This window comes from Triticum aestivum, chromosome 7D, assembly GCF_018294505.1.
Source record: "Triticum aestivum cultivar Chinese Spring chromosome 7D, IWGSC CS RefSeq v2.1, whole genome shotgun sequence".
Taxonomy (NCBI): domain Eukaryota; kingdom Viridiplantae; phylum Streptophyta; class Magnoliopsida; order Poales; family Poaceae; genus Triticum; species Triticum aestivum.
Genome location: NC_057814.1, coordinates 183,112,903 through 183,137,102, shown reverse-complemented (window position 1 = coordinate 183,137,102; position 24,200 = coordinate 183,112,903). Strand labels below are relative to the sequence as shown.

The 24,200-nt window shown below is 42.4% G+C and overlaps 1 long non-coding RNA gene across 1 annotated transcript; it reads right to left on the bottom strand.

Moving 5' to 3' along the window:
- Positions 1 to 18,371: 18,371 nt before the first annotated feature.
- Positions 18,372 to 22,891, bottom strand: LOC123171585 (uncharacterized). Its single transcript, XR_006485304.1, has 3 exons — positions 22,482 to 22,891; positions 19,991 to 22,278; positions 18,372 to 18,673 (listed from the first exon to the last, which is right to left on the bottom strand). It is a non-coding gene; the product is annotated as an uncharacterized lncRNA (long non-coding RNA).
- Positions 22,892 to 24,200: the final 1,309 nt, after the last annotated feature.

Genomic DNA, 24,200 nt, shown 5'->3' with positions numbered 1-24,200 from the left:
TTATCACTAATGTTGAGTGCATGGATTATACGCACTCTCACCCTTCCACCATTGCTAGCCTCTCTAGTACCGCGCAACTTTCACCGGTATCATACACCCACCATATACCTTCCTCAAAACAGCCACCATACCAACCTATTATGGCATTTCCATAGCCATTCCGAGATATATTGCCATGCAACTTTCCACCGTTCCGTTTATTATGACACGCTTCATCATTGTCATATTGCTTTGCATGATCATGTAGTTGACATAGTATTTGTGGCAAAGCCACCGTTCATAATTTTCATACATGTCAAACTTGAGTCATTGCACTTCCCGGTACACCGCCGGAGGTGTTAATATAGAGTCATATTTTGTTCTAATTATCGAGTTGTAATTCTTGAGTTGTAAGTAAATAAAAGTGTGATGATCATCATTATTAGAGCATTGTCCCATGTGAGGAAAGGATGATGGAGACTATGATTCCCCATAAGTTGGGATGAGACTCCGGACAAAAAAAGAGGCCAAAGAAGCTCACACAAGAAATGAGAGAAAAAGGGAGAAGGGGCAATGTTACTATGCTTTTTCCACACTTGTCCTTCAAAGTAGCACCATGATCTTCATGATAGAGAGTCTGCTATTTTGTCACTTTCATATACTTGTGCGAATTTTTGATTATAGAACTTGGCTTGTATATTCCAATGATGGGCTTCCTCAAATGCCCTAGGTCTTCGTGAGCAAGCGAGTTGGATGCACACCCACTTAGTTTCTTTTTGAGCTTTCATAAACTTATAGCTCTAGTGCATCCGTTGCATGGCAATCCCTACTCACTCACATTGATATCTATTGATGGGAATCTCCATAGCCCATTGATATGCCTAGTTGATGTGAGACTATCTCCTTCTTTTTGTCTTCTCCACAACCACCATATTCTATTCCACCTATAGTGCTATGTCCATGGCTCACGCTCATGTATTGCGTGAAAGTTGAAAAAGTTTGAGAACACCAAAAGTATGAAACAATTGCTTGGCTTGTCATCGGGATTGTGCATGATTTGAATATTTTGTGTGATGAGATGGAGCATAGCCACACTATATGATTTTGTAGGGATAGCTTTCTTTGGCCATGTTATTTTGAGAAGACATGATTGCTTTATTAGTATGCTTGAAGTATTACCGTTGTTATGTCAATATTAAACTTTTGTTTTGAATCTTATGGATCTGAACATTCATGCCACGATGAAGAAAATTAGATGGATAAATATGTTAGGTAGCATTCGACAACAAAAATTTGTTTTTATAATTTACCTACTCGAGGACGAGCAGGAATTAATCTTGGGGATGGTTGATACGTCTCCAACGTATCTATAATTTTTTATTGTTCCATGCTATTATATTATCTGTTTTGGATGTTTTATATGCATTAATATGCTATTTTATATTATTTTTGGGAATAGCATATTAACCTAGATCCCAGTGCTAGTTAATGTTTTTTCCTTGTTTTTGAGCTTCGTAGAAAAGGAATACTAAACGGAGTCCAAATGAAATAAAACTTCACGATGATTTTTCTTGGACTAGAAGACACCCAGGAGACTTGGAGTGCAAGTCAGAAGAGCCACGAGGCGGCGACAAGGGTGGAGGGCGCGCCCAGGGGGGTAGGGCCCGCCCCCTACCTTGTGGGCCCCTCATGACCCCCCTGACCTAGACCTTCCTCCTATATGTTTGAAAATATTCCCAAACCCTCAGAAGCATCCACGAAAACACTTTTCCACCGCTGCAACCTTCTGTACCCTTGAGATCCCATCTTGGGGCCTTTTTCGGCATCCTGCCGGTGGGGGATTCGATCACGGAGGGAATCTAAATCAACTCTATTACCCTTCCGATGAAGCGTGAGTAGTCCACCACAGACCTACGGGTCCATATCTAGTAGCTAGATGGCTTCTTCTCTCTTTGATTCTCAGTACCATGTTCTCCTCGATGTTCTTGGAGATCTATCCGATGTAATACTTTTTTGCGGTGTGTTTGTCGAGATCTGATGAATTGTGCATTTATGATCAGCTTATCTATGAATATTATTTGATTATCCTCTGAATTCTTATATGCATGATTTGGTATCTTTGTATTTATCTTCGATTTATCGGTTTGGTTTGACCAACCAGATTGGTTTTTCTTGCAATGGGAGAGGTGCTTAAATTTGGGTTCAATCTTGTTGTGTCCTCACCCAGTGACAAAGTAGGGGTAGCGAGGCACGTATTGTATTGTTGCCATCGAGGATGAAAAGATGGGGTTTACATCATATTGCTTGAGTCTATTGCTCTACATCATGTCATCTTACTTAATGCGTTACTCTGTTCTTTATGAACTTAATACTCTAGATGCAGGCAGGAGTCGGTCGATGTGTGGAGTAGTAGTAGTAGATGCAGGCAGGAGTCGGTCTACTTGATACGAACGTGATGCCTATATTGCTATATCATTGCCTTGGATATCGTCATTGCTTTATCATCATGAGCAAAAAGGGTGGCTATATAATTCAACTTAGTAAGATGTGCCACAACAGTTTCATTTTCATAGCCATGGAAAGGATTGGATTCAACCAAAGTAATTAACTCTGGGTCGACAGAGAATTCATAATCCTTATCAGTAACAAAGATAGGTGAAGTAGCAAACTTAGGATCACATTTCGTTCTAGCATTCAAAAAAATTTCTTTCAGTTTGCATATTAAAATCTTAAGATCATCCCTATCATTGCAAGCAATAAAATCTCTAGCTATCTCCCCATCCATAACATATCCTTTAGGTATCTTAGGCATTTCATATCTAGGAGAGCTAGGTCTAATAGGTGTTTCAATATTTTCAGTTTCAAGTAATTCATCGGTTTCAGTAATTTCATCAGTTTCCGCAATCTCAATATCTTTAGCTCTAGCAAGTTGTTCATCAAAAATTTACCTAGTGGCACATTATCATCAAGCAAGGTACTAGCATCATCATGAGTATCATTCATAGTAGAAGTAGCATCATCAAACATGCCACTACAAGAAACAGCTAGTTTGTCGTCGGTGAGCATCTTTGCCGTCAGCTTTTCATCGGGGTAGACGGCAAAGAGCTCTTTTGCCGTCAGCTGCTGTCGGCAAAGAATGGCTGATGACAAAGAAAACTTTGCCGTCTACTATTTTTATTACAAACGGCAAAGAAAAGTTTGCCATCTATGATTTCTATTACAAACGGCAAAGAAAACTTTGCCGTATGCCGTTTTTATTACAGACGGCAAAGAGTGCTCTTTGCCGTCTGTAGTAAAAACTGCATACGGCAAATAACTTTGCCGTCTGTAATATAAACGGCAAACGGCAAAAAAGAAACACACCTCGCGGATCGACCTCCTGGATCGATGAGGTGGCACGATCCACACCTCACGCTGTATCTCTCTCCCACGCCCCCCAACACATTCTCTCTCTCCCCCCACGTTCTCTCACCCTCAGCCGACCCCACGTTCTCTCTCCCTTATCCCCACGTTCTCTGTCTTGTACGCATCTCTCTCTCTCCCGTAACTCCCCAGCAGCCCCGCCCCGGTCGCCGCCGGCCACCCTGGCACCCAGCCATGCTCCCCTCGAACTGCCCCGTCCTCTCTTCTCCCTCGATCCGGCCCCGTCCCCCATCCCCGTCGAGCCGGCCCCGTCCCTCGTCGCCATGGAAACCACCGCCGTCCTCCTGCCTCACGGCGCCGCCCGTTCCCCAGCGCCCCACGCCGGAGGCCTCGCGCCGCTGCCCGCTCCCCAGCACAAGCCAGTGAGCAGCGCGGCCCTTCCCTTCAGCGCCTCCTCACTTCAGGCAGCGCGACCTCCTCCCTCCAGCGCCTCCTCTCTCCGGCGAGCAACACGGCGTAGACGGCGTGAACAGCGCGGGCGGCACGGTGACTTCCTCACTCCGGCGAGCAGCGTGGCTTTGTCACTCCCGCGAGCAGCGCGAGTGGCGTGGGTTCCTCCCTCCATCGCCTCCTCACACCGACGAGCAGCGTGGGTAGCGCGGCGTGGGCCGGTGAGTGGCGCGGCCTCCTCACTCCGGCGAGCAGCACGGGCCGCGCGGCGCGGGCTCCTCTCACCGGTGCCTCCTCACTCCGGCAATCAGCGCGACCTCCTCCTTCCGGCGCCTCCTCACTCCGGCGTGGCCTCCATCCGGCGTGGCCTCCCTCAGGAAGCGGTGCTTTTCTCCGGTGAGGCCGGGCGCGGCCAACATCTCTTCTCCGGTGAGGTCGACATGGTGAGCAGCTTGGCTGTTGGGCGCGTGCGGGCGGCAAGAATCTCTGCTCCGGTGAGCTTTGGACGAGATGATGTGGACGTGCGGTGACGAGACTGTTGATCCATTTTTTTAATAAGAAAGAACGCTTTTCCGTCTGTGATGTTTCTGCCTAACAGCAAAGAAGTAGTATGGCTCACGGCAAAACACTAACGCCGTCCGTCAGGGTCGATAGTCTGTTAGGTTGCTTTTCTTTGCTGTCTGGACGGTCTAGTTGACAGCAAACAGTATAGACTGATGGCAAAATCTTTGCCGTCATCCAGAAAAAATAGCAGACGGCAAAGTATTCTTTGCTGATTTATCTTTGCCGTCTGACTTTGCCGTCTACTTCCTGACGGCAAACTCTTTGCCGTCTGGATTTACGTCTTTGCCGTCTGTAATCCACAGACGGCAAATTGCCTATTTCCTATAGTGTGCGACATATCAGGATTAATAGCATGTGGTGGTGTTGCAAGTTTACTCAAAATAGAAGGTGAATCAAGTGCAGAGCTAGATGGCAGTTCCTTACCTCCTCTCGTCTTAGAGGGAAATATCTTGGTTTTGGTATCCTTCGGATTCTTCATAGTGATAAATAGATAATAATCCCAAGTGACTCAAAAAATATAGCTGTGCTCCCCAGCAACGGCGCCGGAAAAAGGTCTTGATAACCCACAAGTGTAGGGGATCGCAACAGTTTTCAAGGGTAGAGTATTCAACCCAAATTTATAGATTCGACACAAGGGGAGCCAAAGAATATTTGTAAGTATTGGAAGTTGAGTTGTCAATTCAACCACACCTAGAGTTTAAATATCTGCAGCAAAGTGATTAGTAGCACAGTAGTATGATAATTTGATGGTAGTAGGAACAGTAGCAATAGTAACGATAACAGCAACAACAATATTGTAGCAGTTGTAACAGTAGCAGTAGCAATAGTAACTTAGCAAGAGCAATATGTGGAAAATTCGTAGGTATTAGGTTGGTGCATTCGTTAGATGATATTCATCATATAACAGTCATAACCTAGGGCGATACGGCAATAGCTCCAGTTCATAAATATAATGTAGGCATGTATTCCGTAAATAGTCATACATGCTTATGGAAAGAACTTGTATGACATCTTTTGTCCTACCCTCCCGTGGAAGCGGGTTCCATAAGGAAACTAAGGGATATTAAGGACTCCTTTTAATAGAGAATCGGAACAAAGCATTAACACATAGTGAATACATGAACTCCTCAAAGTACGTTCATCATCGAGAAGTATCCTGATTTTTGTCACCCCGGGTTTACGGATCATAACACGTAATAGGTGAATATGACTTGCAATATCGGATCTAGAACATGGATATAATGGTGAAAACATAAACGGTTCAGATCTTAAATCATGGCACTCGGGCCCTAAGTGACAAGCATTAAGCATGGCAAAGTCATAACAACGTCAATCGTAGAACATAGTGGATACTAGGGTTCAAGCCCTAACAAAACTAACTCGATTAGATGATGAATCTCATCCAACTCCTCACTGACCAGCGAGCCTACGAAGGAATTACTCACTCCCGGTGGGGAGCATCATGGAATTGGTGATGAAGGAGAGTTGGTGATGACGAAGACCAAAGATTCCCCTCTTCGGAGCCCCGAACGGGCTCCAGATCTGGCCTCCCGACGAAGAAGAGGAGGTGGCGGCGGCACCGTATCGTGAAACACGATGAAACTTTCTCTCCTATTTTTTTCTCCCAAAATACGATTTATAGCGTCAAAATTAGGGTCCGCGGGGCCATGAGGTGGGCACAATCCACCAGGGCGCACCAGTGGGGGGCGCCCTGGTGTCCTGTGCCCAGCCTGGGGCCCCCCTCCGGTGGTTCTTGGCTCCAGTATTTTTCTTTTATTGTAAAAAAATTCTCCAAAAAGTTTTGTTCCATTCCGAGAACTTTTATTTTTGTACAAAAACAACACCATGGTAATTCTGCTGAAAACAGCGTCCGTCCGGGTTAGTTTCATTCAAGTCATGCAAATTAGAGTTCAAAACAAGAGCAAAAGCGTTAGGAAAAGGAGATACGACGGAGACGTATCAGTGCTAGAGCTCAGAGTTTTTTTAAAACAGAGATGAATATAATTTTGAGAGGTATGCTTTCATTGTCAATGTAGTAACCGAGAGTTCTCACTATCTTCCATGCTAGACACATTATAGGCGGTTCCCAAACAGAATGGTAAAGTTTTACTCCCCCTCCACCAACAAACACAAGCCATGGCTAGCCGAACCGTCGGGTGCCCTCCATACCAAAAAACAATCTGGGGTAGTTTTGTTTCATTATTATATTTTGATTTTGATCATAGGACTGGGCATCCCGATTACCAGCCACTTTCTCGTGAATCACAAGCGAATCAACACCCATCATGAGAATAACCCACCTAGCATGGAAGATACTGACAGCCCCCTATCGCTACATGAGCGATTCGGGCATACAAAACAAATTATTATTTGAAGGTTTAGAGTTTGGCACATGCAAATTTACTTGGAACGGCAGGTAAATACCACATATAGGTAGGTATGGTGGACTCATATGGAATAACTTTCGGTTTAAGGAAATGGATGCACAAGCAGTATTCCTGCTTAGTACAAGTGAAGGCTAGCAAAAAGATTGAGGAGCGACCAACTAGAGAGCGACAACAGTCATAAACATGCTTTGAGATTAATCAACATTGAATGCAAGCATGAGTAGGATATAAATCACCATGAATATAAATATCGTGGAGGCTATGTTGGTTTTGATTCAACTACATGCGTGAACATGTGCCAAGTCAAGCCACTCGAATCATTCAGAAGAGGTTACCACCCTATCATACTACATCATAACCATTTTAAATGCATGTTGGTACACAAGACAAATCATTATCCACTCCTAGCTATTTAGGCATGGCATGAGTAACTATGATCTCTAATTGTCATTGCAGACATGTTTCATTCATAATAGGGTGAATCGGGAATGATGAGCTAAACATATTTACAAAAACAAAACAGGTCGAGTTCATACCAGATTTTCTTCATCTCAATCATTTCATCAAATTTTGTCATTACTGCCTTTCACTTGCACGACCGAATGATGTGAATATAATAATAAGAGTGCACGTGCCATGTACTAAGCTGGAATATGCAAACTTTTATTCAAAGGAGCACACAAGTAATATGGGCTCTTTGTTAGGTCAATAATAATGCATATGAGAGCCACTCAACATTTTCATCGTGGTCTTCTCCTTACTACCCAAAGAAAAGAAAAGCATTTCAAAGAAACACACTGAAATATATTTTTGAGTTTTTTGTTTTTCGTAAGAAAGCAAAACGAAAACAAGAAAAACTATTTACACGGGAAAGCTCCCAACAAGTAAATGAAGAACGAGAAATCTTTTTGGGTTTTCTTTTAATACTACCGCTAATTAAACTAGAAAGGAAAACTAAAAAGAAGCAAGAAATATATTTTTTGGATTTTATCAAAGTTTTTCAAACACAGAAGAAGAAAGCAAAATTAAACTAACATGGATTATACGATGAAAAAGGATGGACACGGACAACTGGAATGAATGTGTGATGCATGAATGTAATGTCGGTGGGAAATACGTACTCCCCCAAGATTAGGCTTTTGCCTAAGTTGGTCTATGGCCACGACTGGCCTGGCTGATACCCAAAGTCGTAGTGCGGGTTGTACTGGATTGCAGCCGCCACAGCTTAGCGAGCTGCCTCATTGAGACGGGCGGTCTCCCTCGCCCTCTCATACTCCTCTGCCTCCTCCATAAGTATGAAATATCTCCCTTTTACCTGAAAGTTAAAGAAGGCAGGAGCGGGAAGCGTAATATTAAAAACGTGGCGCCTGTTAAAGATTAGTCTGTACTAGAATGGCAGGTCGCCCCATTCAAGAAACTGAAAAACGCTCCATTGCTACATAATCAAGGAATACATGCAGCAATTGGGTATCATCATTTCTTATAGGTACCCCAAGATAATCAGCTAAACGGGTGGCAACAATAAAGTGAGGGGGCCTACGTCGGCCCCACAAGCTTGCTAGGCGCGCCCAATCGGGGTGGGCGCGCCCTGTGATCTTGTGGCTCACAGGTGCACCCCCTGGGGTGTGTTCAGTGCCATTATTTTTTGAATATTATAGAAAAAATCATAATAAATTTTCAGGGCATTTGGAGAACTTTTATTTTCTGTTCATTTTTATTGCACAGATAATTTAGAAAACAACATAATCATTGCATTTCTACTATGTTAATTCTAAGTAATAGAAAGTAAAATGTGGGTATAGAAAGTTGTGTTACTAAATTCATCGACCACATGCCCGTCAGAAGGAATCCATTAATAAGGTTGATCAAGTCTTATTAACAAACTTATTCCGAATGACATGAAACCAGAGAATCTTCGTATAGCACTAGGTTACCTCAACGGGGATATGCATGTCCCTAACAATAATAATTTCATACTTATTTTTGACAGTAGGAATAGGGAATTCAAAACCTCCAATAATAATTGTTAAATTTTTTCCAATAGAGTTGATACTATTCACTTCATGTTGTTTCTTCGAAAAGTGTACCGTATGCTCATTACCATTAACATGAAAAGTGACGTTGCCCTTGTTGCAATCAATAACAGCCCCTGCAGTAGTCAAAAAGGGTCCACCAAGGATGATCAACATACTATCATCCTCGGGTATATATCAAGAATAACAAAGTCCGTTAAGATAGTAGCATTTGCAGTTACGACAGGCACATCCTCACAAATACCGATGGGTATAGCAGTTTATTTATTAGTAATTTGCAAAGAAATTTCAATTGGTATCATCTTATTCAAATCAAGTCTTCGGTACAAAGAGAAAGGAATAACACTAACACCGGCTCCTAGATCACATAAAGAAGTTTTAACATAGTTTCTTTTAATGGAGCATGGTATAGTTGGTATTCCTGGGTCTCCTAGTTTCTTTGATATTCCACCCTTAAATGTATAATTAGCAAGCATGATGGAAATTTCAGCTTCCGGTATCTTTCTTTTATTTGTAACAATATCTTTCATATACTTAGCATAAGGGGACATTTTCAGAATATCAATCAAACGAAGGCGCAAAAAGACAGGTCTAAGCATTTCAGCAAAGCGATCAAATTCTTCTTCATATTTATTCTTTGTAGCTTTAGGAGGAAAAGGCATGGGTTTCTGAACCCATGGTTCTCTTTCTTTACCATGTTTCCTAGCAATGAAGTCTCTTTTATCATATCTTTTATTCTTAGGTTGTGGGTTACCAAGATCAACAACAGGTTCTATTTCCACATCATTATCATTACTAGGCTGAGCATCTATATGAATGTAGCGACCCGACCCGGAATCGGTCAAGTCTTTGTGTAGCTATACCATCCCAAGATCATGCTGGCACACACAGTACATTGATGAAAAGATTCAAAGTTCAATCACACCTGAATTTATTACACGATTCTCATATCGAGTCTTTATTACATCATAATAAATTCGGCCGAAGGCCAACTCATGAGAAATAAACTAAATAAAGCTGCGGAAGCGTAGACGAATAGCGAGTCCATCCGACTCCATAGGGCAATCGCCAAGCGTGGATCGTAGCCTCACTCCTGGTCGGAAAACTCCTCTGCAACATAAGACGTTGCAGCCGTGTAGGTCAGCATTTTGAATATGCCGGCAAGTCATAGAGAGAACAACAATAATAATGCTAACACTATATGCAATTTGGCTGCGGGGCTCTAAGTTTTATGGTTTTTGCGAAAAAACCAGTTTTTCCTTACAACAAAGGACTTGCTTGCAATTACTACAAAATGTTGGTTGTTATTGAGATGGTTCCGCCAACCAATGTCTCATTCCCAATTATTAAATAACCCCTCAATTAATTTATTAAGTTCGGTGTTGAGATTTCCGAAATACTCCAATCCAGAGGCTCATTTGTCCGTAACCGGGGACACGGCTAATCGATTAGGTTGTTACTCTGCAGAGTCTTGTGCACTTTACCCGCAAGAATCGGTCCCTCCTTTATGTCCTCGCATTGCCTGGTGTTTGAAGACGGGACGAACGAAACAGGGTCTTCCGTAGAGTTTCTCTGGGCACTGCCAGTGCCCATCCATGTCCTACCATTCTTCTACATCTGCTGGCACCGTCCGTCCAGAGTCACGCCTCAGGTCAACCCAGCTAGAGCCCATAATGGCTTGCGGCTGCACAGGTAAGCTTCCGGTCAAGGTGTATCCATCCGTCTCTTCGTGGCTGGGTGAAGCTTTCCGCAAGATGTCATGGCGCTTCTCCATGCATCCTGGCCATCCGCTGGTTTCTCCAGGGTGCCCGTCAACCGTCCTCCACCCAGTAGTGAATTTGAAGCCCATCTTGAGCTTGAAGTCATGGGGTTGTCATCATCTTGACTCTCACATCTCCCTTATGAATCTCTCAACCAACCCCGTCTACGAGCATAGCAAAATAAACTACATCGTCCCGGGCAATGGTAACAAGGGGAATTGGGTTCATCCTACCTCATGATACTACTCAAGAACATAACTTAAAATTCTCCTACTGCATGCATGGTGGGGAGGGATAATTCTAATGCAACAAAATCATAGGTATTGTAAAACATGATCAAATGACTTGCCTGACTGACGGTCTTCGAAAGCTAGCGACTCGTAATAGCAGGCTTCGCACTCCGGGAATTCTATTCGAAGCAAACAATAACCACATATGCATACAACTATATTAACATAACAGCAAGCTAACGTAATTCACACATAAACAATCAAACCAAACCAAAGAGAACTCAAAGAACTCCAAGGCAACAACTAGCAAGAAAAAAATAATAAACATTTTCTTTTTCTGTAAATAAAAGTTCACGTTCTAAAACTACAGAAACTAATCTAAAATAAATTACAACAGAGGTAAAATAAAATTTTAAAATAACTAGAACAGCAGAAAACAGCAGCAGCTAAAAAAATAGAAAAGCTTGTTTTCGCATAAAAACTATTTTTATTAAAGACTAAAAATACCCAAATAAATTCCTACTGCTAGGCAAGGTCAAAACAAAGCAGTGACAAAAAGAATCACTAAAAAAAATTAATCCTAGCTCAATTTATAGCAAAAATACTATTCTGACTAAAACTAATATAAACAATTTTTTTAAAAACAAAAACATGGCCGAATCTATTTTCTACAGAAACTATAGGAAATTTGTAAACTAACAAAAGAAGAATCAACTAAAAATAATAAATAACCTAAAAGATATAGATTTTTCAAGATTGGAACTATTCTGTTTTAAAAGAAAAACGAAAATAAAACGAAAATAAAACTAACGTGCTAACGGGCCGAAACAGTGAGCGTTCTAAAACTAAACAGCGCCTAAGCGTTTAATAAACCATTGCGTCCACGGGCTAACAGAAATAAACCAATCGGCCGGTCCAACTAAATCGCAACTTAAAATAAACCGTTCTAAACCGAAACTAAAATCGGTCTACTAAAGAAAACCAAACTCTTCGCGTGATCTAATCTAGGCCCTAGATTGGAAATTAGACGGTGGTGGGTAGTCCGGTGGCTTACAACGGCGGTCGACGGCGAGGTGGGCTCGGGCGTTGGTGGCGGGGGTGCTCCGGTGGTCCGGGGCGGCGGCAAAGTTGTCGGGCGGGTGCGGCAGCTCGAGGGGAGGTCGGGGATGGAGTCAGTGGAGCTCGGGGACGACGGAGGCGGTCGGGGCGACGACGGTGAGGCTCGGGGTCGTTGGCGTAGGGTTTCCTGGAAGGAAGAGGGGATGTCAGGCGGGTGCATCAGGATGAGGCAGTTTGGGTGGAGGAGCTTGGAGGTCGAGGGGTGGCTCACCGGCGGCGATGGCGGTGATGAACTGCAGCGGCAGTCGCGAGATCGGTTCGGATGGTGGCGGGGCTGTGGTGGGTTTTGGAGTAGGGTTTTAGGGGGGTTCTAGGGAGGAGAGGCATAGGTATTTATAGGACAACTTTCTTGGGGAGGAGGTCGAGTCAGGCTAGGGTTTAGACGGGGGCGCGAGCGTGGCCGGCGTCTGGCTGGCGAGATACGCGGGCGTGGGAATCAGGAGGTTGGGGATGGAGTGGGCCCCGCGGGTCGGTGAGAGGGGGAGAGGAGGGTTCGGTCGGGCGACCGAAGCGGAACGGGGTCGGCGCGTGTGGCGCGCTGGGCTGGAGGCCTTGGCGCTAGGCTGCGGCCTCGGCGCTGGTGGGCTACGGCCTCGGTGACTGGGCCTGCTGGCCTGGCGCCTGGCGCGCGGGGTTTTTCCTTTTTTTTGAATTACCACAGAGAGAGAAAACTAATTATAGATAAACCTATAATATTTTCATATAGGACATATATATCAATAAAATCAGAAAAATAAATCCTACAACGTGAACATTTTCCAGAGGCAAAACAGAAACAAAATAAAAACATTTTCTGCAAATTCCAAATAAAATTCAAATTTTGAATTCAAACCTTTTGGCAATATTTTCTTCTGACATTTTTGGAGTGTCATGTTAGCTCCTCTTATACTTTTAAACAAGTATTTGTCAGGGATATTTGAAACAAATTTCAAATGCCAAGTTGAATTCAAATTCAAATAAAACTCAAATGCCTCTGAAAATTTCCAAATGCCGCATAATTCAAACAAAATGCATAGATGCTTAACTAATAATTGTAAAACATTCCAAATTGAAAATTTGGGATGTTACAATGAACATCATCATTATCATTGTTACTAGGTTCATATTCATCACGAGATAGTGTTTCAACATTAGAAATAGAAATATCATTTGGATTCTCAGGTGTGTCTATAATAGGTTTACTAGAGGCATGCAAAGTCCTATCATCTTTCTTTTTCTTTTTAGATGGACTAGGTGCATCAGTATTAATTCTTTGAGAGTCTTGTTGAGTTCTTTTAGGATGGCCTTCAGGGTACAAATGTTCCTGAGTCATCTTACCACCCCTAGTCATAACTCTAACATCATGCTCATTCATCTTGTTGTTCATCTCCTTAAGCAAATCATTTTGTGCCTTGAGAACTTGTTCTACTTGGTTTTTTTATCATGGATGCATGTTTACTCACACCCTTGACATCGTTAACAGTTCTAAACGTAAAGCCACTCGAGCGTTCAATCATATAAGCATTTAGTTTCAATTGTCTACTAACATATGCATTGAAGTTTTTTTGTTTAACAATAAAGTTATACAATTCATCCAAGCAGTGACTAGCAGATTTAGTATAAGGAATATCACCTTCATCATATCTATAGAGAGAATTACATCTACTACCTATGTCGGGGTATCGATACCATGTATTTCTTCAATAAGTGGTAAATTCTTAACATCTTCAGCTTTAATACCTTTTTCTTTCATAGATTTCTTTGCCTCTTGCATATCTATAGGACTGAGAAATAGAATACCTCTCTTCTTCGGGGTTAGCTTGGGCGGTGGTCCAGGAAGAGTCCACTCGTTATCATTCCTAAATATATTATTCAATAGTTCTTTAGCTTGTTCAACAGTTCGTTCCCTGAAAACACAACCAGCACAACTATCTAGGTGGCCCCTGGAAGCATCGGTTAGTCCATTATAAAAGATATCAAGTATTTCATTTTTCTTAAGAGGGTGATCAGGCAAAGCATTAAGTAACTGGAGAAGCCTCCCCCAAGCTTGAGGGAGATTCTCTTCTTCAATTTGCACAATGTTAAATATTTCATGTAAAGCAGCTTGTTTCTTATGAGCAAGAAAATATGTTTAGAGAAGTAATATATCATATCCTGGGGACAATGCGCACAACCAGGAGCAAGAGAATTAAACCATATCTTAGAATCACCCTTTAGTGAGAAAGGAAACAACTTAAGAATACAGTAGTAGTGAATTTTTTTCCTCATGAGCAAATAGGGTGGCTATATCATTCAGCTTAGTAAGATGTGCCACAACAATTTCAGTTTCATAACCATGGAAAGGATCAGATTCAACCAAAGTAATTAACTCAGGATCGACAGAGAATTCATAATCCTTATCAGTAACAAAGATAGGTGAAGTAGCAAACTTAGGATCATATTTCATTCTAGCATTCAAAATTTTTCTTTCAACTTGACTAGTAATTTCTTAAGATCATCTCTATCCTTACAAGCAAGAAAACCCCTAGCTACTTCTCCATCCATAACATAACCCTCAGTTATATCAGGTAATTCATATCCATAACATAACCCTCAGTTTCAAAGACTTCATCAGTTTCAGCATTTTCAATATCTTTAGCTCTAGCAAGTTGTTGATGAAGAAATTCACCCAGTGGCATAGTTTTATCAAGCAAAATACTAGCATCATCATAAGCATCCACTGGTACGCGTCGGTCCTAAACAAATGGTTTTTAACCCCTTTCCGCGACGGCATTTGGAACTGTCGCCAAGTGAGTATGGGCGATAGGGGGGTCCTTCCCACACGACCCAGAAACCATCGGGGATATGCCCTCCTGGCACACACGCTCGGCAAAATGAGGTCGTGTGCGACCGGCGAGCGCTCAAATACGGAAATACATACAGTAGAGCTAAAAATATAATTATACAGCGAAAATTATTTCCGGTCGCAAGTACATCCCACACAGTCAGTCCCCGCTAAACTTTTCCGTTCGTATGTACATCCCACACAGTCGCTCCAAGAAAAACGTTTCTGTTCATAGGTACATCACACACACATTTTTTCCGTTAAATCATTTGTGATAGCGTTGCCATTGCACACGATATTAATAATTTTATCGTTTGCGTTACTGAATGCATCACACACGGTGTGTAGAAGATACTGTGTGGCAAAGGCTTTCCATCACACACACTTTTTATGTGGTAAATGTTTGCGCAAGGTGGCCTAACGCAAACAGTTTTCAAGAGAAAGTCGTGTGTGCAGTGGAGATTGATCGCACACGTAGTGGATCCTAGAAACGTTTCTAATCTCCACGTATATCGCAGACGTTTCGCTTTCGCAAACCGTGTGCAGTGTAATCCCTAATTAATCCCTACTTTAAAAATCACATGTTTTGAATTTGAAATTAGGCAATCACTTATTTCATATCCAACCATGTTTATTACAAATATAGGTTCAACCACGAATCCATAATTCGATGCACAGGTAGATATACTGAAGAACTACAGAAGCACCAAGTAAAGAATGATGAACCACAGTTGTACTAAAGACTGTAAAGAGAGAGGCGAAAGACATTCTGGTTGCTGGAGAAGGTGAAGCGGAATGCCCATACTGTGCCCTCCTCCATGCGTAATGCGCGCACGACTCTAGGCCAACCCCTTGTGATGGCTGCCCGTCCATCCTTCACTGTCTTCATTAGGACTTCTCGATGCTCATTGTAGTCTGGATGAAATACTTTAACCTTCATTGTGTGTCCACCAATCATGTACTTTGCGAGGTAATCTTGAGTGAACTGCTTCGAGAATCACTGGGAACGAAAAAGATTCAGACATTGTTATCTAATAACTCATTATAGGCAGTAAAAAGAGAAGGCTGCAGAGTTTGTAGTTACCATCCTACAGCTCACTGTTGTGTTGGATAGAACATAAACAAGTAATTTGCTTGCCACCATTCGCATCTTTTTGCTAATAATCCTTATCAGTTTCCTCACTTGATGCTTGTTCATCAATATCTCATTGCCCCATACGCAAAAAGGGTCGATGCATGGATCCTTGCCAAGGGCATATGTACCTACAAGCAACAAGTCAATATTAGAAGCTAACTAGTATCCAGGCCTGGATCTATATGCACTACCTAATGGAACGACGGGGGGAGTACAAGCCGAGGGATGAAGCTAACCTCGGCGGAAAATGGTGGCCACTCCCGTTGTTGTCTTGCATAAGTAGTAGAAAGGCATGATAAGTACAACAATCTTAACATCAAACAAATATAGCAAAGGTAAAAAACATCATCTCCAAATGATAGCTTGAATGTGTTGGTTTCAGCATGCTGTTAAAGCACATATAAAATGGAAGGCAATGTTACCGATAGTAGGCTTAACAGCCATCAAATATTGCAATTCAAACTGGTATTGTTGAAAACGAATAGAACGTAGGTAATGCTTAAACATCACACTGGATAAATGTGTAAAACTAAAATAAAGGGCATGCGTTAACTACACCAGGAATAACTGGAACCAAATATAGTCGTTCAAACTAGTATTGATGTAGTCGAGCGGCACAGTTCCGACTTGCACATAATGAACAACACATCGTGAATGACTGAAATAAATAAGGCATAAATGACCAGTATAACAACCAAATATAGCCATTGAAAACTGGATAGAGTCTCACTGCAACCAACCTAACGAGCAAATACAGATAAACAGGGCATATGCTTGAAAACTAGACAAATGCTCACTGCAACCAACCTAACAAGCAGATAAAGATAAACAAGGCATCTGCTTGATAACTGGACAAATGCTAAAAAAAGCAACCTAACAACCAAATACAAATAAACAAGGCATCTGCTTGATAACTGGACAAATGCTCACTACAACCAAACTAAGAACCAAATACAGATAAACAAGGCATCTGCTCATAACTGGAAAAATACTCACTCCAACCAACCTAACAACCAAATACAGATAAACAAGGCATCTACTCACTATTAACAACCAAATATGGCCATTCGTGAAACTCAAGTGGACAATTCATACTTAAACATCACATAGACCTATTGAACAATACATTTTTGCATAACTGAAATAATTAAACACGGCACAGTTAAAGCACCACACGGCAAATGCTACTACAACAAAGGGTACGGGTTGGCAAGCTAGAAAAGGTAAGATTTGCTCATAGAATGTTGCCTCACATTTCATGGACAGGATCCTTTCAGTTGGAAGAGCACAGGCCCATGGTGCGCTCTCTGATGTCACACATGGGCTGTTCCACCTTGGAAGAACCTTTGTGGGTGCCCTCCTCGTGGTCGTGGTCGATGAGATCTGACTTGGCAATTGAGGATCCCAAGCCGCCACCGTAGAACATGTCCTTCAGAAATGATAAAAATGGGCTCGATGGCGTATAAAGCTCGCAAATCCTTGACCGCTTGACGGAGGAGATCAGCGGCAGGGCCGTCAAAGAGATCGATGGCGGTTGAACCAGAGGGGTTGGGGATGGACCACTTAACCTGTGACATGGCTCGCGTGAAGCCGTCGGTGTGGACGAGCTTGATGTCGTAGCCAGCTTTCCCGAGATACAGTAATACGCTAGCCCGCTGACATGAAGCCTTCGGCATGGCACGTAGTCAATGTCTTCGTCGGCATCCACGACGACGTGTTGCTCCGGGATCGACAAGTCGGGCCGAACGGCGGCCACCTCGCCAACGTCCGCCGGAGAGGCCATGATAAACCTCTTCTTGGCCGAACGCTCGTCGGGCTCCCCGGGATACGTGGTCGAGCTTAGGCTGGGACATTCTGGAGCAGGGGATGTGGACCTGGCGGGGAGGGACACCGCAGGCCTCATCTAAAAACTCAGGGCGAGTGGGGCGACGGTATGGGAATCGCTGGGTAACCTGAATTTTATTATCTAAGCTAGGAGGAAAGGGCAGACCGGCAGGGGTTGGCGGCGGCGCCGGCGGCCGCCGCAAGCTAGGGTTCGAGGTGAGGAGGGGGCGGGTGGAGGACTGTGGAGGAGGGGGGTTGGTGTTTGAGGATACGCCACGGCTACTGAAAATTTTAGTAATGGTGGGTGGAGATGGTGGTGGACGAGGGAGAGCGGCGGTTCAAATGCCTCGGCTACTGCAATCTATCTATCTATCTATTATCTATTATCTATTATTTACTTAAAACAATAGGCAAACAAGCCACCACGTGCGTCCACATCGATTAAATAATCTTGACCCTTATTTTTATCTATTGACAGTTGAGATTAAAAGATGCAAACGTTAAGTAAAAATATATACATGTACAACATGTCACGTAGAAATAGGGTCCAAAAGCACGCACGTCGTAACTTAACTAGCCCGCACAAACAGAAAAAACTTTCCATCGATGGGTCAAGGATAAGGATAAAAGATAGTTGTCAAAACTAAACAAATAAGGAACCTTAACAAATACGGACAAGCACCAGACCTCACATGAGGAAAGTTCCAGCACAGATACGAGTGCATGCAAATAAAACAAATCTTATTTCAGCCCATTGTCGGCTATCTGATTTCCACACGGTCACAATCACCTCAACCCATATATAACTATAAACAAATACAGCCAGACGCACAAGTACCTACCAAACAACTACTAGAAGTCAGGCAACACAGGCCACACGCCACACTACATCTAGACGAAAAGCCACCTCTAGCCGCTTAAATCGACGTCCGACAAAGTCACCTGAAGCACGCTCAACGCCCGACGAAGCCACGCCCAACTGTTCCCATCAAGACGTCGAAGAAGTGACGCCAAATCACTTCTAGCCTGAATCATCAGATTTGGTATTTTTTTATTTAGCAAGCTTATTTTTTCTAGATAGAATCTTCATAGAAACTATATCAATTGATAAATTGTTCCCTGTTAATTTTTTAAGACATAAGACTATGGCATGCAAGAAGTTGAGCGACTTAAATACAAGGTGACGGAACTGGAACATTCAAGTGAAAGTAATGAGAATGTGGGATTCAGTGAATCCTACGACCGATGAGCTTATTAGCCTAGATATGATTATGATGGATGACCAGGTTTGTTTTCTAATATATTTAATTAGAATTTTTCTGTCAGATGAAGCAACTGTTACTAACCATATTTGTTTATTTGAGAAGGTGGAAGAATCCATGCTACTATGTGGAAGAATCAAAGATCAATGAGAAATCTATTTATGCATTCAACAATTTTAAGGTCATGGAATCCACAAAATATAGGCCAATGTGCAATGAAATTAAAATATATTTTTCATACAATACAAAGGTAAAAGAAATAAAAGGATCTTCAGAAGTTTTCCCAGATTATTGCTTCAAGTTTGCTGACATGGACACACTAGAAGAAAGGGCGGAAAAAGATACACAATGCTCAGGTATGTTTATAGTTGTAATTACGACCTCCAAATAATTGATATGTCTAATTGTTATATCACTAATCTCCAAATATACATATGTCATTGGACTACTAACACAAATGAAGCCCGTGGAGACGAGAATACGAAAAGAACCCAAAACCTTCATATATCCACGAGATTGAAATCCTAATGCCAGAGTAAGTGCATATGCATATGCATGTCTCAAATTTAACTAAATCTCCCCATGTGGTTAGCACTAACTTCTCAGATTATATTCTTTAGGGGTGATAAAATCTGAATCACGTTGTGGGGAAAGTTTGCTTATTTTTTGACCAGGATGTAATTGGCAGCAAAACTGCCATTACTATTACATCAACGATGGTGCAGAGATTCAATGGTAAGTCCATAAATCTTACATGCTATTATGATCATTTACAAATTCTAACTGATTGATTTAATAGGTCTGTGCCGAAAGTCAACCAGTGCCACAAGAATAAATATAGATCTAGATATACCAGAAACACAAGAACTTCTTGATAAGTATGAAACACCACCAATATTATATGTTTCACTCATAAATACTGACTCACGTTGATTCAAGATTGTATATTCTTATTTACTTGATACATGTGCAGGGACTCAACAGAAGAAACCTTACCAAAAATGATTAGTATAGGTAGAATTAATCAAGGAACACTAGAAGAGCAAATGTTTTATAGGAGGAGAACATTACAAGAACTTACTACAATGAGGCATGAAAATCAGTCAGACCAGGTAATGCATCGGAATTCCAATAAATGATATCATCAATCTTCATGATACGAGTTAAGGCCTGCATGGACAATTCATTCATATTAGTTGCAATGAAACCTAATTGTACTTATATATGTCTCTTAATCCCCCACCCCCACCCAAATGCTAATGTTGATTTTTTTTAGGATTTTGTGTTCACAACAATATCTACAATAGATCATTTGCAAGAAAATATTCAATGGTGGTACATGTCATGTGATAAGTGTCACAAATTGGTTAACAAGCAAACCGACAATTATTATTGCAAGAGTTGTGGTGTATATCCAGAAAAGGTCACAACCCGGTAAGCATATTATATTGCTAAGATATAAACAAGAACTGTTATATTATATTTACTCTACACTAACATGAATGGTACGTTAGGTATCGTGTTCGACTCCAAATTAGTGAACATACACCTACTACAAGTTGCACTTTATTTGACGAGGAGGCTGCAAGATTGCTTAATACATCTACATCTAAGTTGCTGGACACACTAGATGGGAAATCGGAAGCAGTGCCAAAGATTATTCAACAATTATATGGAAAAAGACTTATATTTCGATTCAAGCTCATTGATAATAATCTCACATTTGGCACACAAAACTATGCAGTAAAAAGAACATTTGTGCTTGATGATAGGCTTGAGTTGCTCTACTTGGACAATAAAGCCGAGGAGGTAAAGCTGCATTACCTTTTTACCATCTTCAGAATTCCTTAACTAATTCATCTTACATATGTTTCAGAAGAATTGATGGATGATGAGGTGTACACTGTGTTAATGAAGAAGCAGAACATGCCAGATAGAAAGGTGATTGATATTTTAAACTATGTACATAATTTAGATTTTTAGAGATGTGTCTAATTTTCAAAATGTATATGTTTGCAGTCACAAATGATAAAGTTTCCCCTGGCAAACTTTCATGCGAACTGGTGCCAGTGAAAGAGGAGCCACATGAGAGCAATGGGACTACATTAAACAAAGATAAGCATCAAGACAAAATATCATCATCATCACGTGAGCTCCGCAGTGGCAATAAAAGGAGACTAAGATCTGTTGTAATATCAGATGGGTCGGAGGATGTATGCAGTCAGACGAATATGCCTGAACAAAAGGAAAAAAGTGTCCGCGGTAACAAGAAACATGTTAAAGCAAAAGCCAAAATTCAATGCTTGAAGATGAAGATGAAGTACGGAAAGCAAAGCCCAGGAGAAAAAGGATGTTATCTAGATAATTAGTGGATCTGTAGTTTATGGAAAAAATAGTATGAGAGTCTATTTGTATCGACCAAGATACGAAAGAGTACTTGGCATCGACCAGGATAAGGATAGTTATTATATTAAGGATGTGAATGTTACCAATGTTCTTAGTTTAAAACAGATTGATTACTTTCTACAATAGACAGGAACATACTACAAGACCAGAGTTTCGCACATTAGGATTCACTTCACAATTTGCAGAAACTATACTTCGGCAAATCTATATGAGCCCAGCACAATAGAGAGGAACACACCTTGCTTCAGTCACTTAATAGCAGAACTGGATATAAGCAAATCAATGGCATCTTGCTTGCACAAGTGAGCTTCTGCTCAACAAACCTATAACAAAATTAGGTGACATATATACGCACAGAAGGTAAGGCCTTTGCAGTTTAAGAAAATAATTGACACATATGAACCAACTTCTGGCTCATAAGGCCTTTTTTAAGACAAAAGGCATAATGAATAATCCAATTCACAACCCCCAATTATGAGGAAACTGAATATAAGCACTGAACGACATGACCAGAAAAAATACATTATGATCAAAGCAAATGACCTTACAAAGAAAGACGCTGAACACTTGCAGGAATCAATTCCTTGCATCTACCTTAGTTCAATAAAAGATTGGCTGAACTGAAAGTGTAGTTATTCTGAAGAACCCTGTTGTTACGCACACTGTAGATGGTCCAGGTGAAAAGGGACACCGTGGAAATTCAGAAGCTTGGCTTTAGGTCCTTGCAGCCTGCTCCAAACCAAATGCCACCAAACATTCAGGTAGCTGGAGGCTGAGTTAAACGCTCAGAACTCGCAATAATCCAGTGTCTAGCTTCAGCATTGATTCTCTGTGAGTTGTATATCTTGCTAACAGCAAATTAAAAATACTATGGAGTACAACACTGCTGCGAATAAAGTACAAGAAATAATCTTCAGTTGGCACTTACAATGTGAACCTGAAAAAAAATGCAAGCTCAGGTCCCTACAAAATGGAAGCGAGATCAATCCATGATCAAATAATTATATAGTCTAGATATATGAACAAGACAGTATGTAGGAGGTTATATCCTAATTTGAAATTGCAAGCGCAAAATCAGCGCTATAATGAACAAAAATGCTTTGAAAAATCCAAATCTAAGCAAAATCTCTTAAGAGGAGAATGGGAGTGTGCAGAGGGGTTCATACCTGTAGCTCTTCATAAGACTAAGCGACAAGGAACGACAGGCCGTTCAACGCAACACCAAAGCTCTGCCCCGGCACCTGCGACCTCCCCGGCGACAGCGAGATCCGGTCTCGCTGGTGCCCGGCGCAACAATAGCTGCTCGAACGCGCGGCGGCGCGGTCCCCGCCTGGGTCAGAAATGGCCTCCAAGCATGCACAAGCAGCCCACTAGATTTGGTAAAAGCGGCTTGCAAGACCAGCACCCACCATTTTGTCTGGGAAATAAGTACGAAATAGTGCACCCTTCGTCACACACTCCCCGCCTCCTCCGCACCACCAACCTCAATCACCGTCGCCACGGCCGCTAGCTGCCGGCCATGATGAGGTCAAGCAGCACTACGCAATCTCCACTGCTCGCACTTGCCCAGCGTACACAAGTCATAGCCGAGTAGATAGTGTTGGGAACAGGAGCAATTTACCGAATGATTTTATTGACAGAAATACTAAATAAAGCACGACTAGTATAGCAGTGATAAAACAAGTCATGCGATTTGACAAAGAGAAGGTAAACAGCATCTTTATATATGAACTGTAACTAAACACATCTAAAACAAACAGTATAGCAAGTTGCATATATGAAACAGAGTCTAACATATCAAGGGAAAACACTAGAACAAGGAACTGTAGCAGGGCCTCTACTAGAAAGAGGAAGAACGCGTACGGGACAGCAGCAGCAGAAGCGCTGGACTTGGGGTCGGTGTCCTCGCCAGCCATGTCGTCGAGGAGGTTGTCGACGTCGGGGAAGAAGTCATCGTCGGGGAAGTAGTCATCGGAGTCCGGGGCGTCCAGGACGAAGAAGTCAGTAGTTGCGCGAAGCGCTCCCCAAAAACATTATCGCCCTTCTCCCGTACAGGACTCAAAGAGGTACGGTTTCGGAGGCCTACTGTCCCGACCTGCGGTGCACGCCGTAAGCCGGGATGGGGAAGAACGTAGCAGCAGCACAGTGCTCAGGAACTTGTGGCGAGAGGAAGAAGAGGTTCTGGTGCGTCTCTCTGAGAGGAGCGACCTCCCTTTTATAGGCGGAAGAGAAGGAGGCGAGAGGCTGCGCCAGGAGCTGAAGAGAACGAGGGAGATGAAACGAACAGGCAGCAGGCGAAGAGGTGTGCCGTTCGTATTCAATCTCCACTACAGCAAAAACGTTTCAGCTTTCGTGTGACCTTCCATATACCCATCGTGCGTGCCAAAAATTAGACATCGGCTTGGCTCATTCCCGCGGCGCGTCGCGTCGTGACGAGGCGAGGCGAGGCGTGGCGTGGCGAGGCGGGCGGCGAAGGAGGAGCGTGCGTGGATGTCCCTCTTGTTCTCATCCTCATACATGTGGAGAAAGAGTCTCCCTTATAAACAGGTCCAACTCTCTCTAAACTAGCAATGTGGGACTAAACTTTAGTTCCACCTCTTGTCTTGCACGAATGGGCTGCGTGAGCCTCTAGGATTTATTAGGAATTTCTGAAACTGCTATTGGGCTAGGCCCAAAATAGACAAAATTCTAGCAATCCCCCACCAGATCCCAGAGGCACACAAAATTTCCCTTTGGTTCCAAAACACTGTTTTATATACCGGTACTACAGTGGAGACTATTAAGTTGAACTTCCACCTAGAACTCTATGCTACACTAGTAAGCAACTTGGACAGTGGACTGGGCCTTGAAGTGCAAGTTTTCTGCGAATCTAGATTCACATAAAG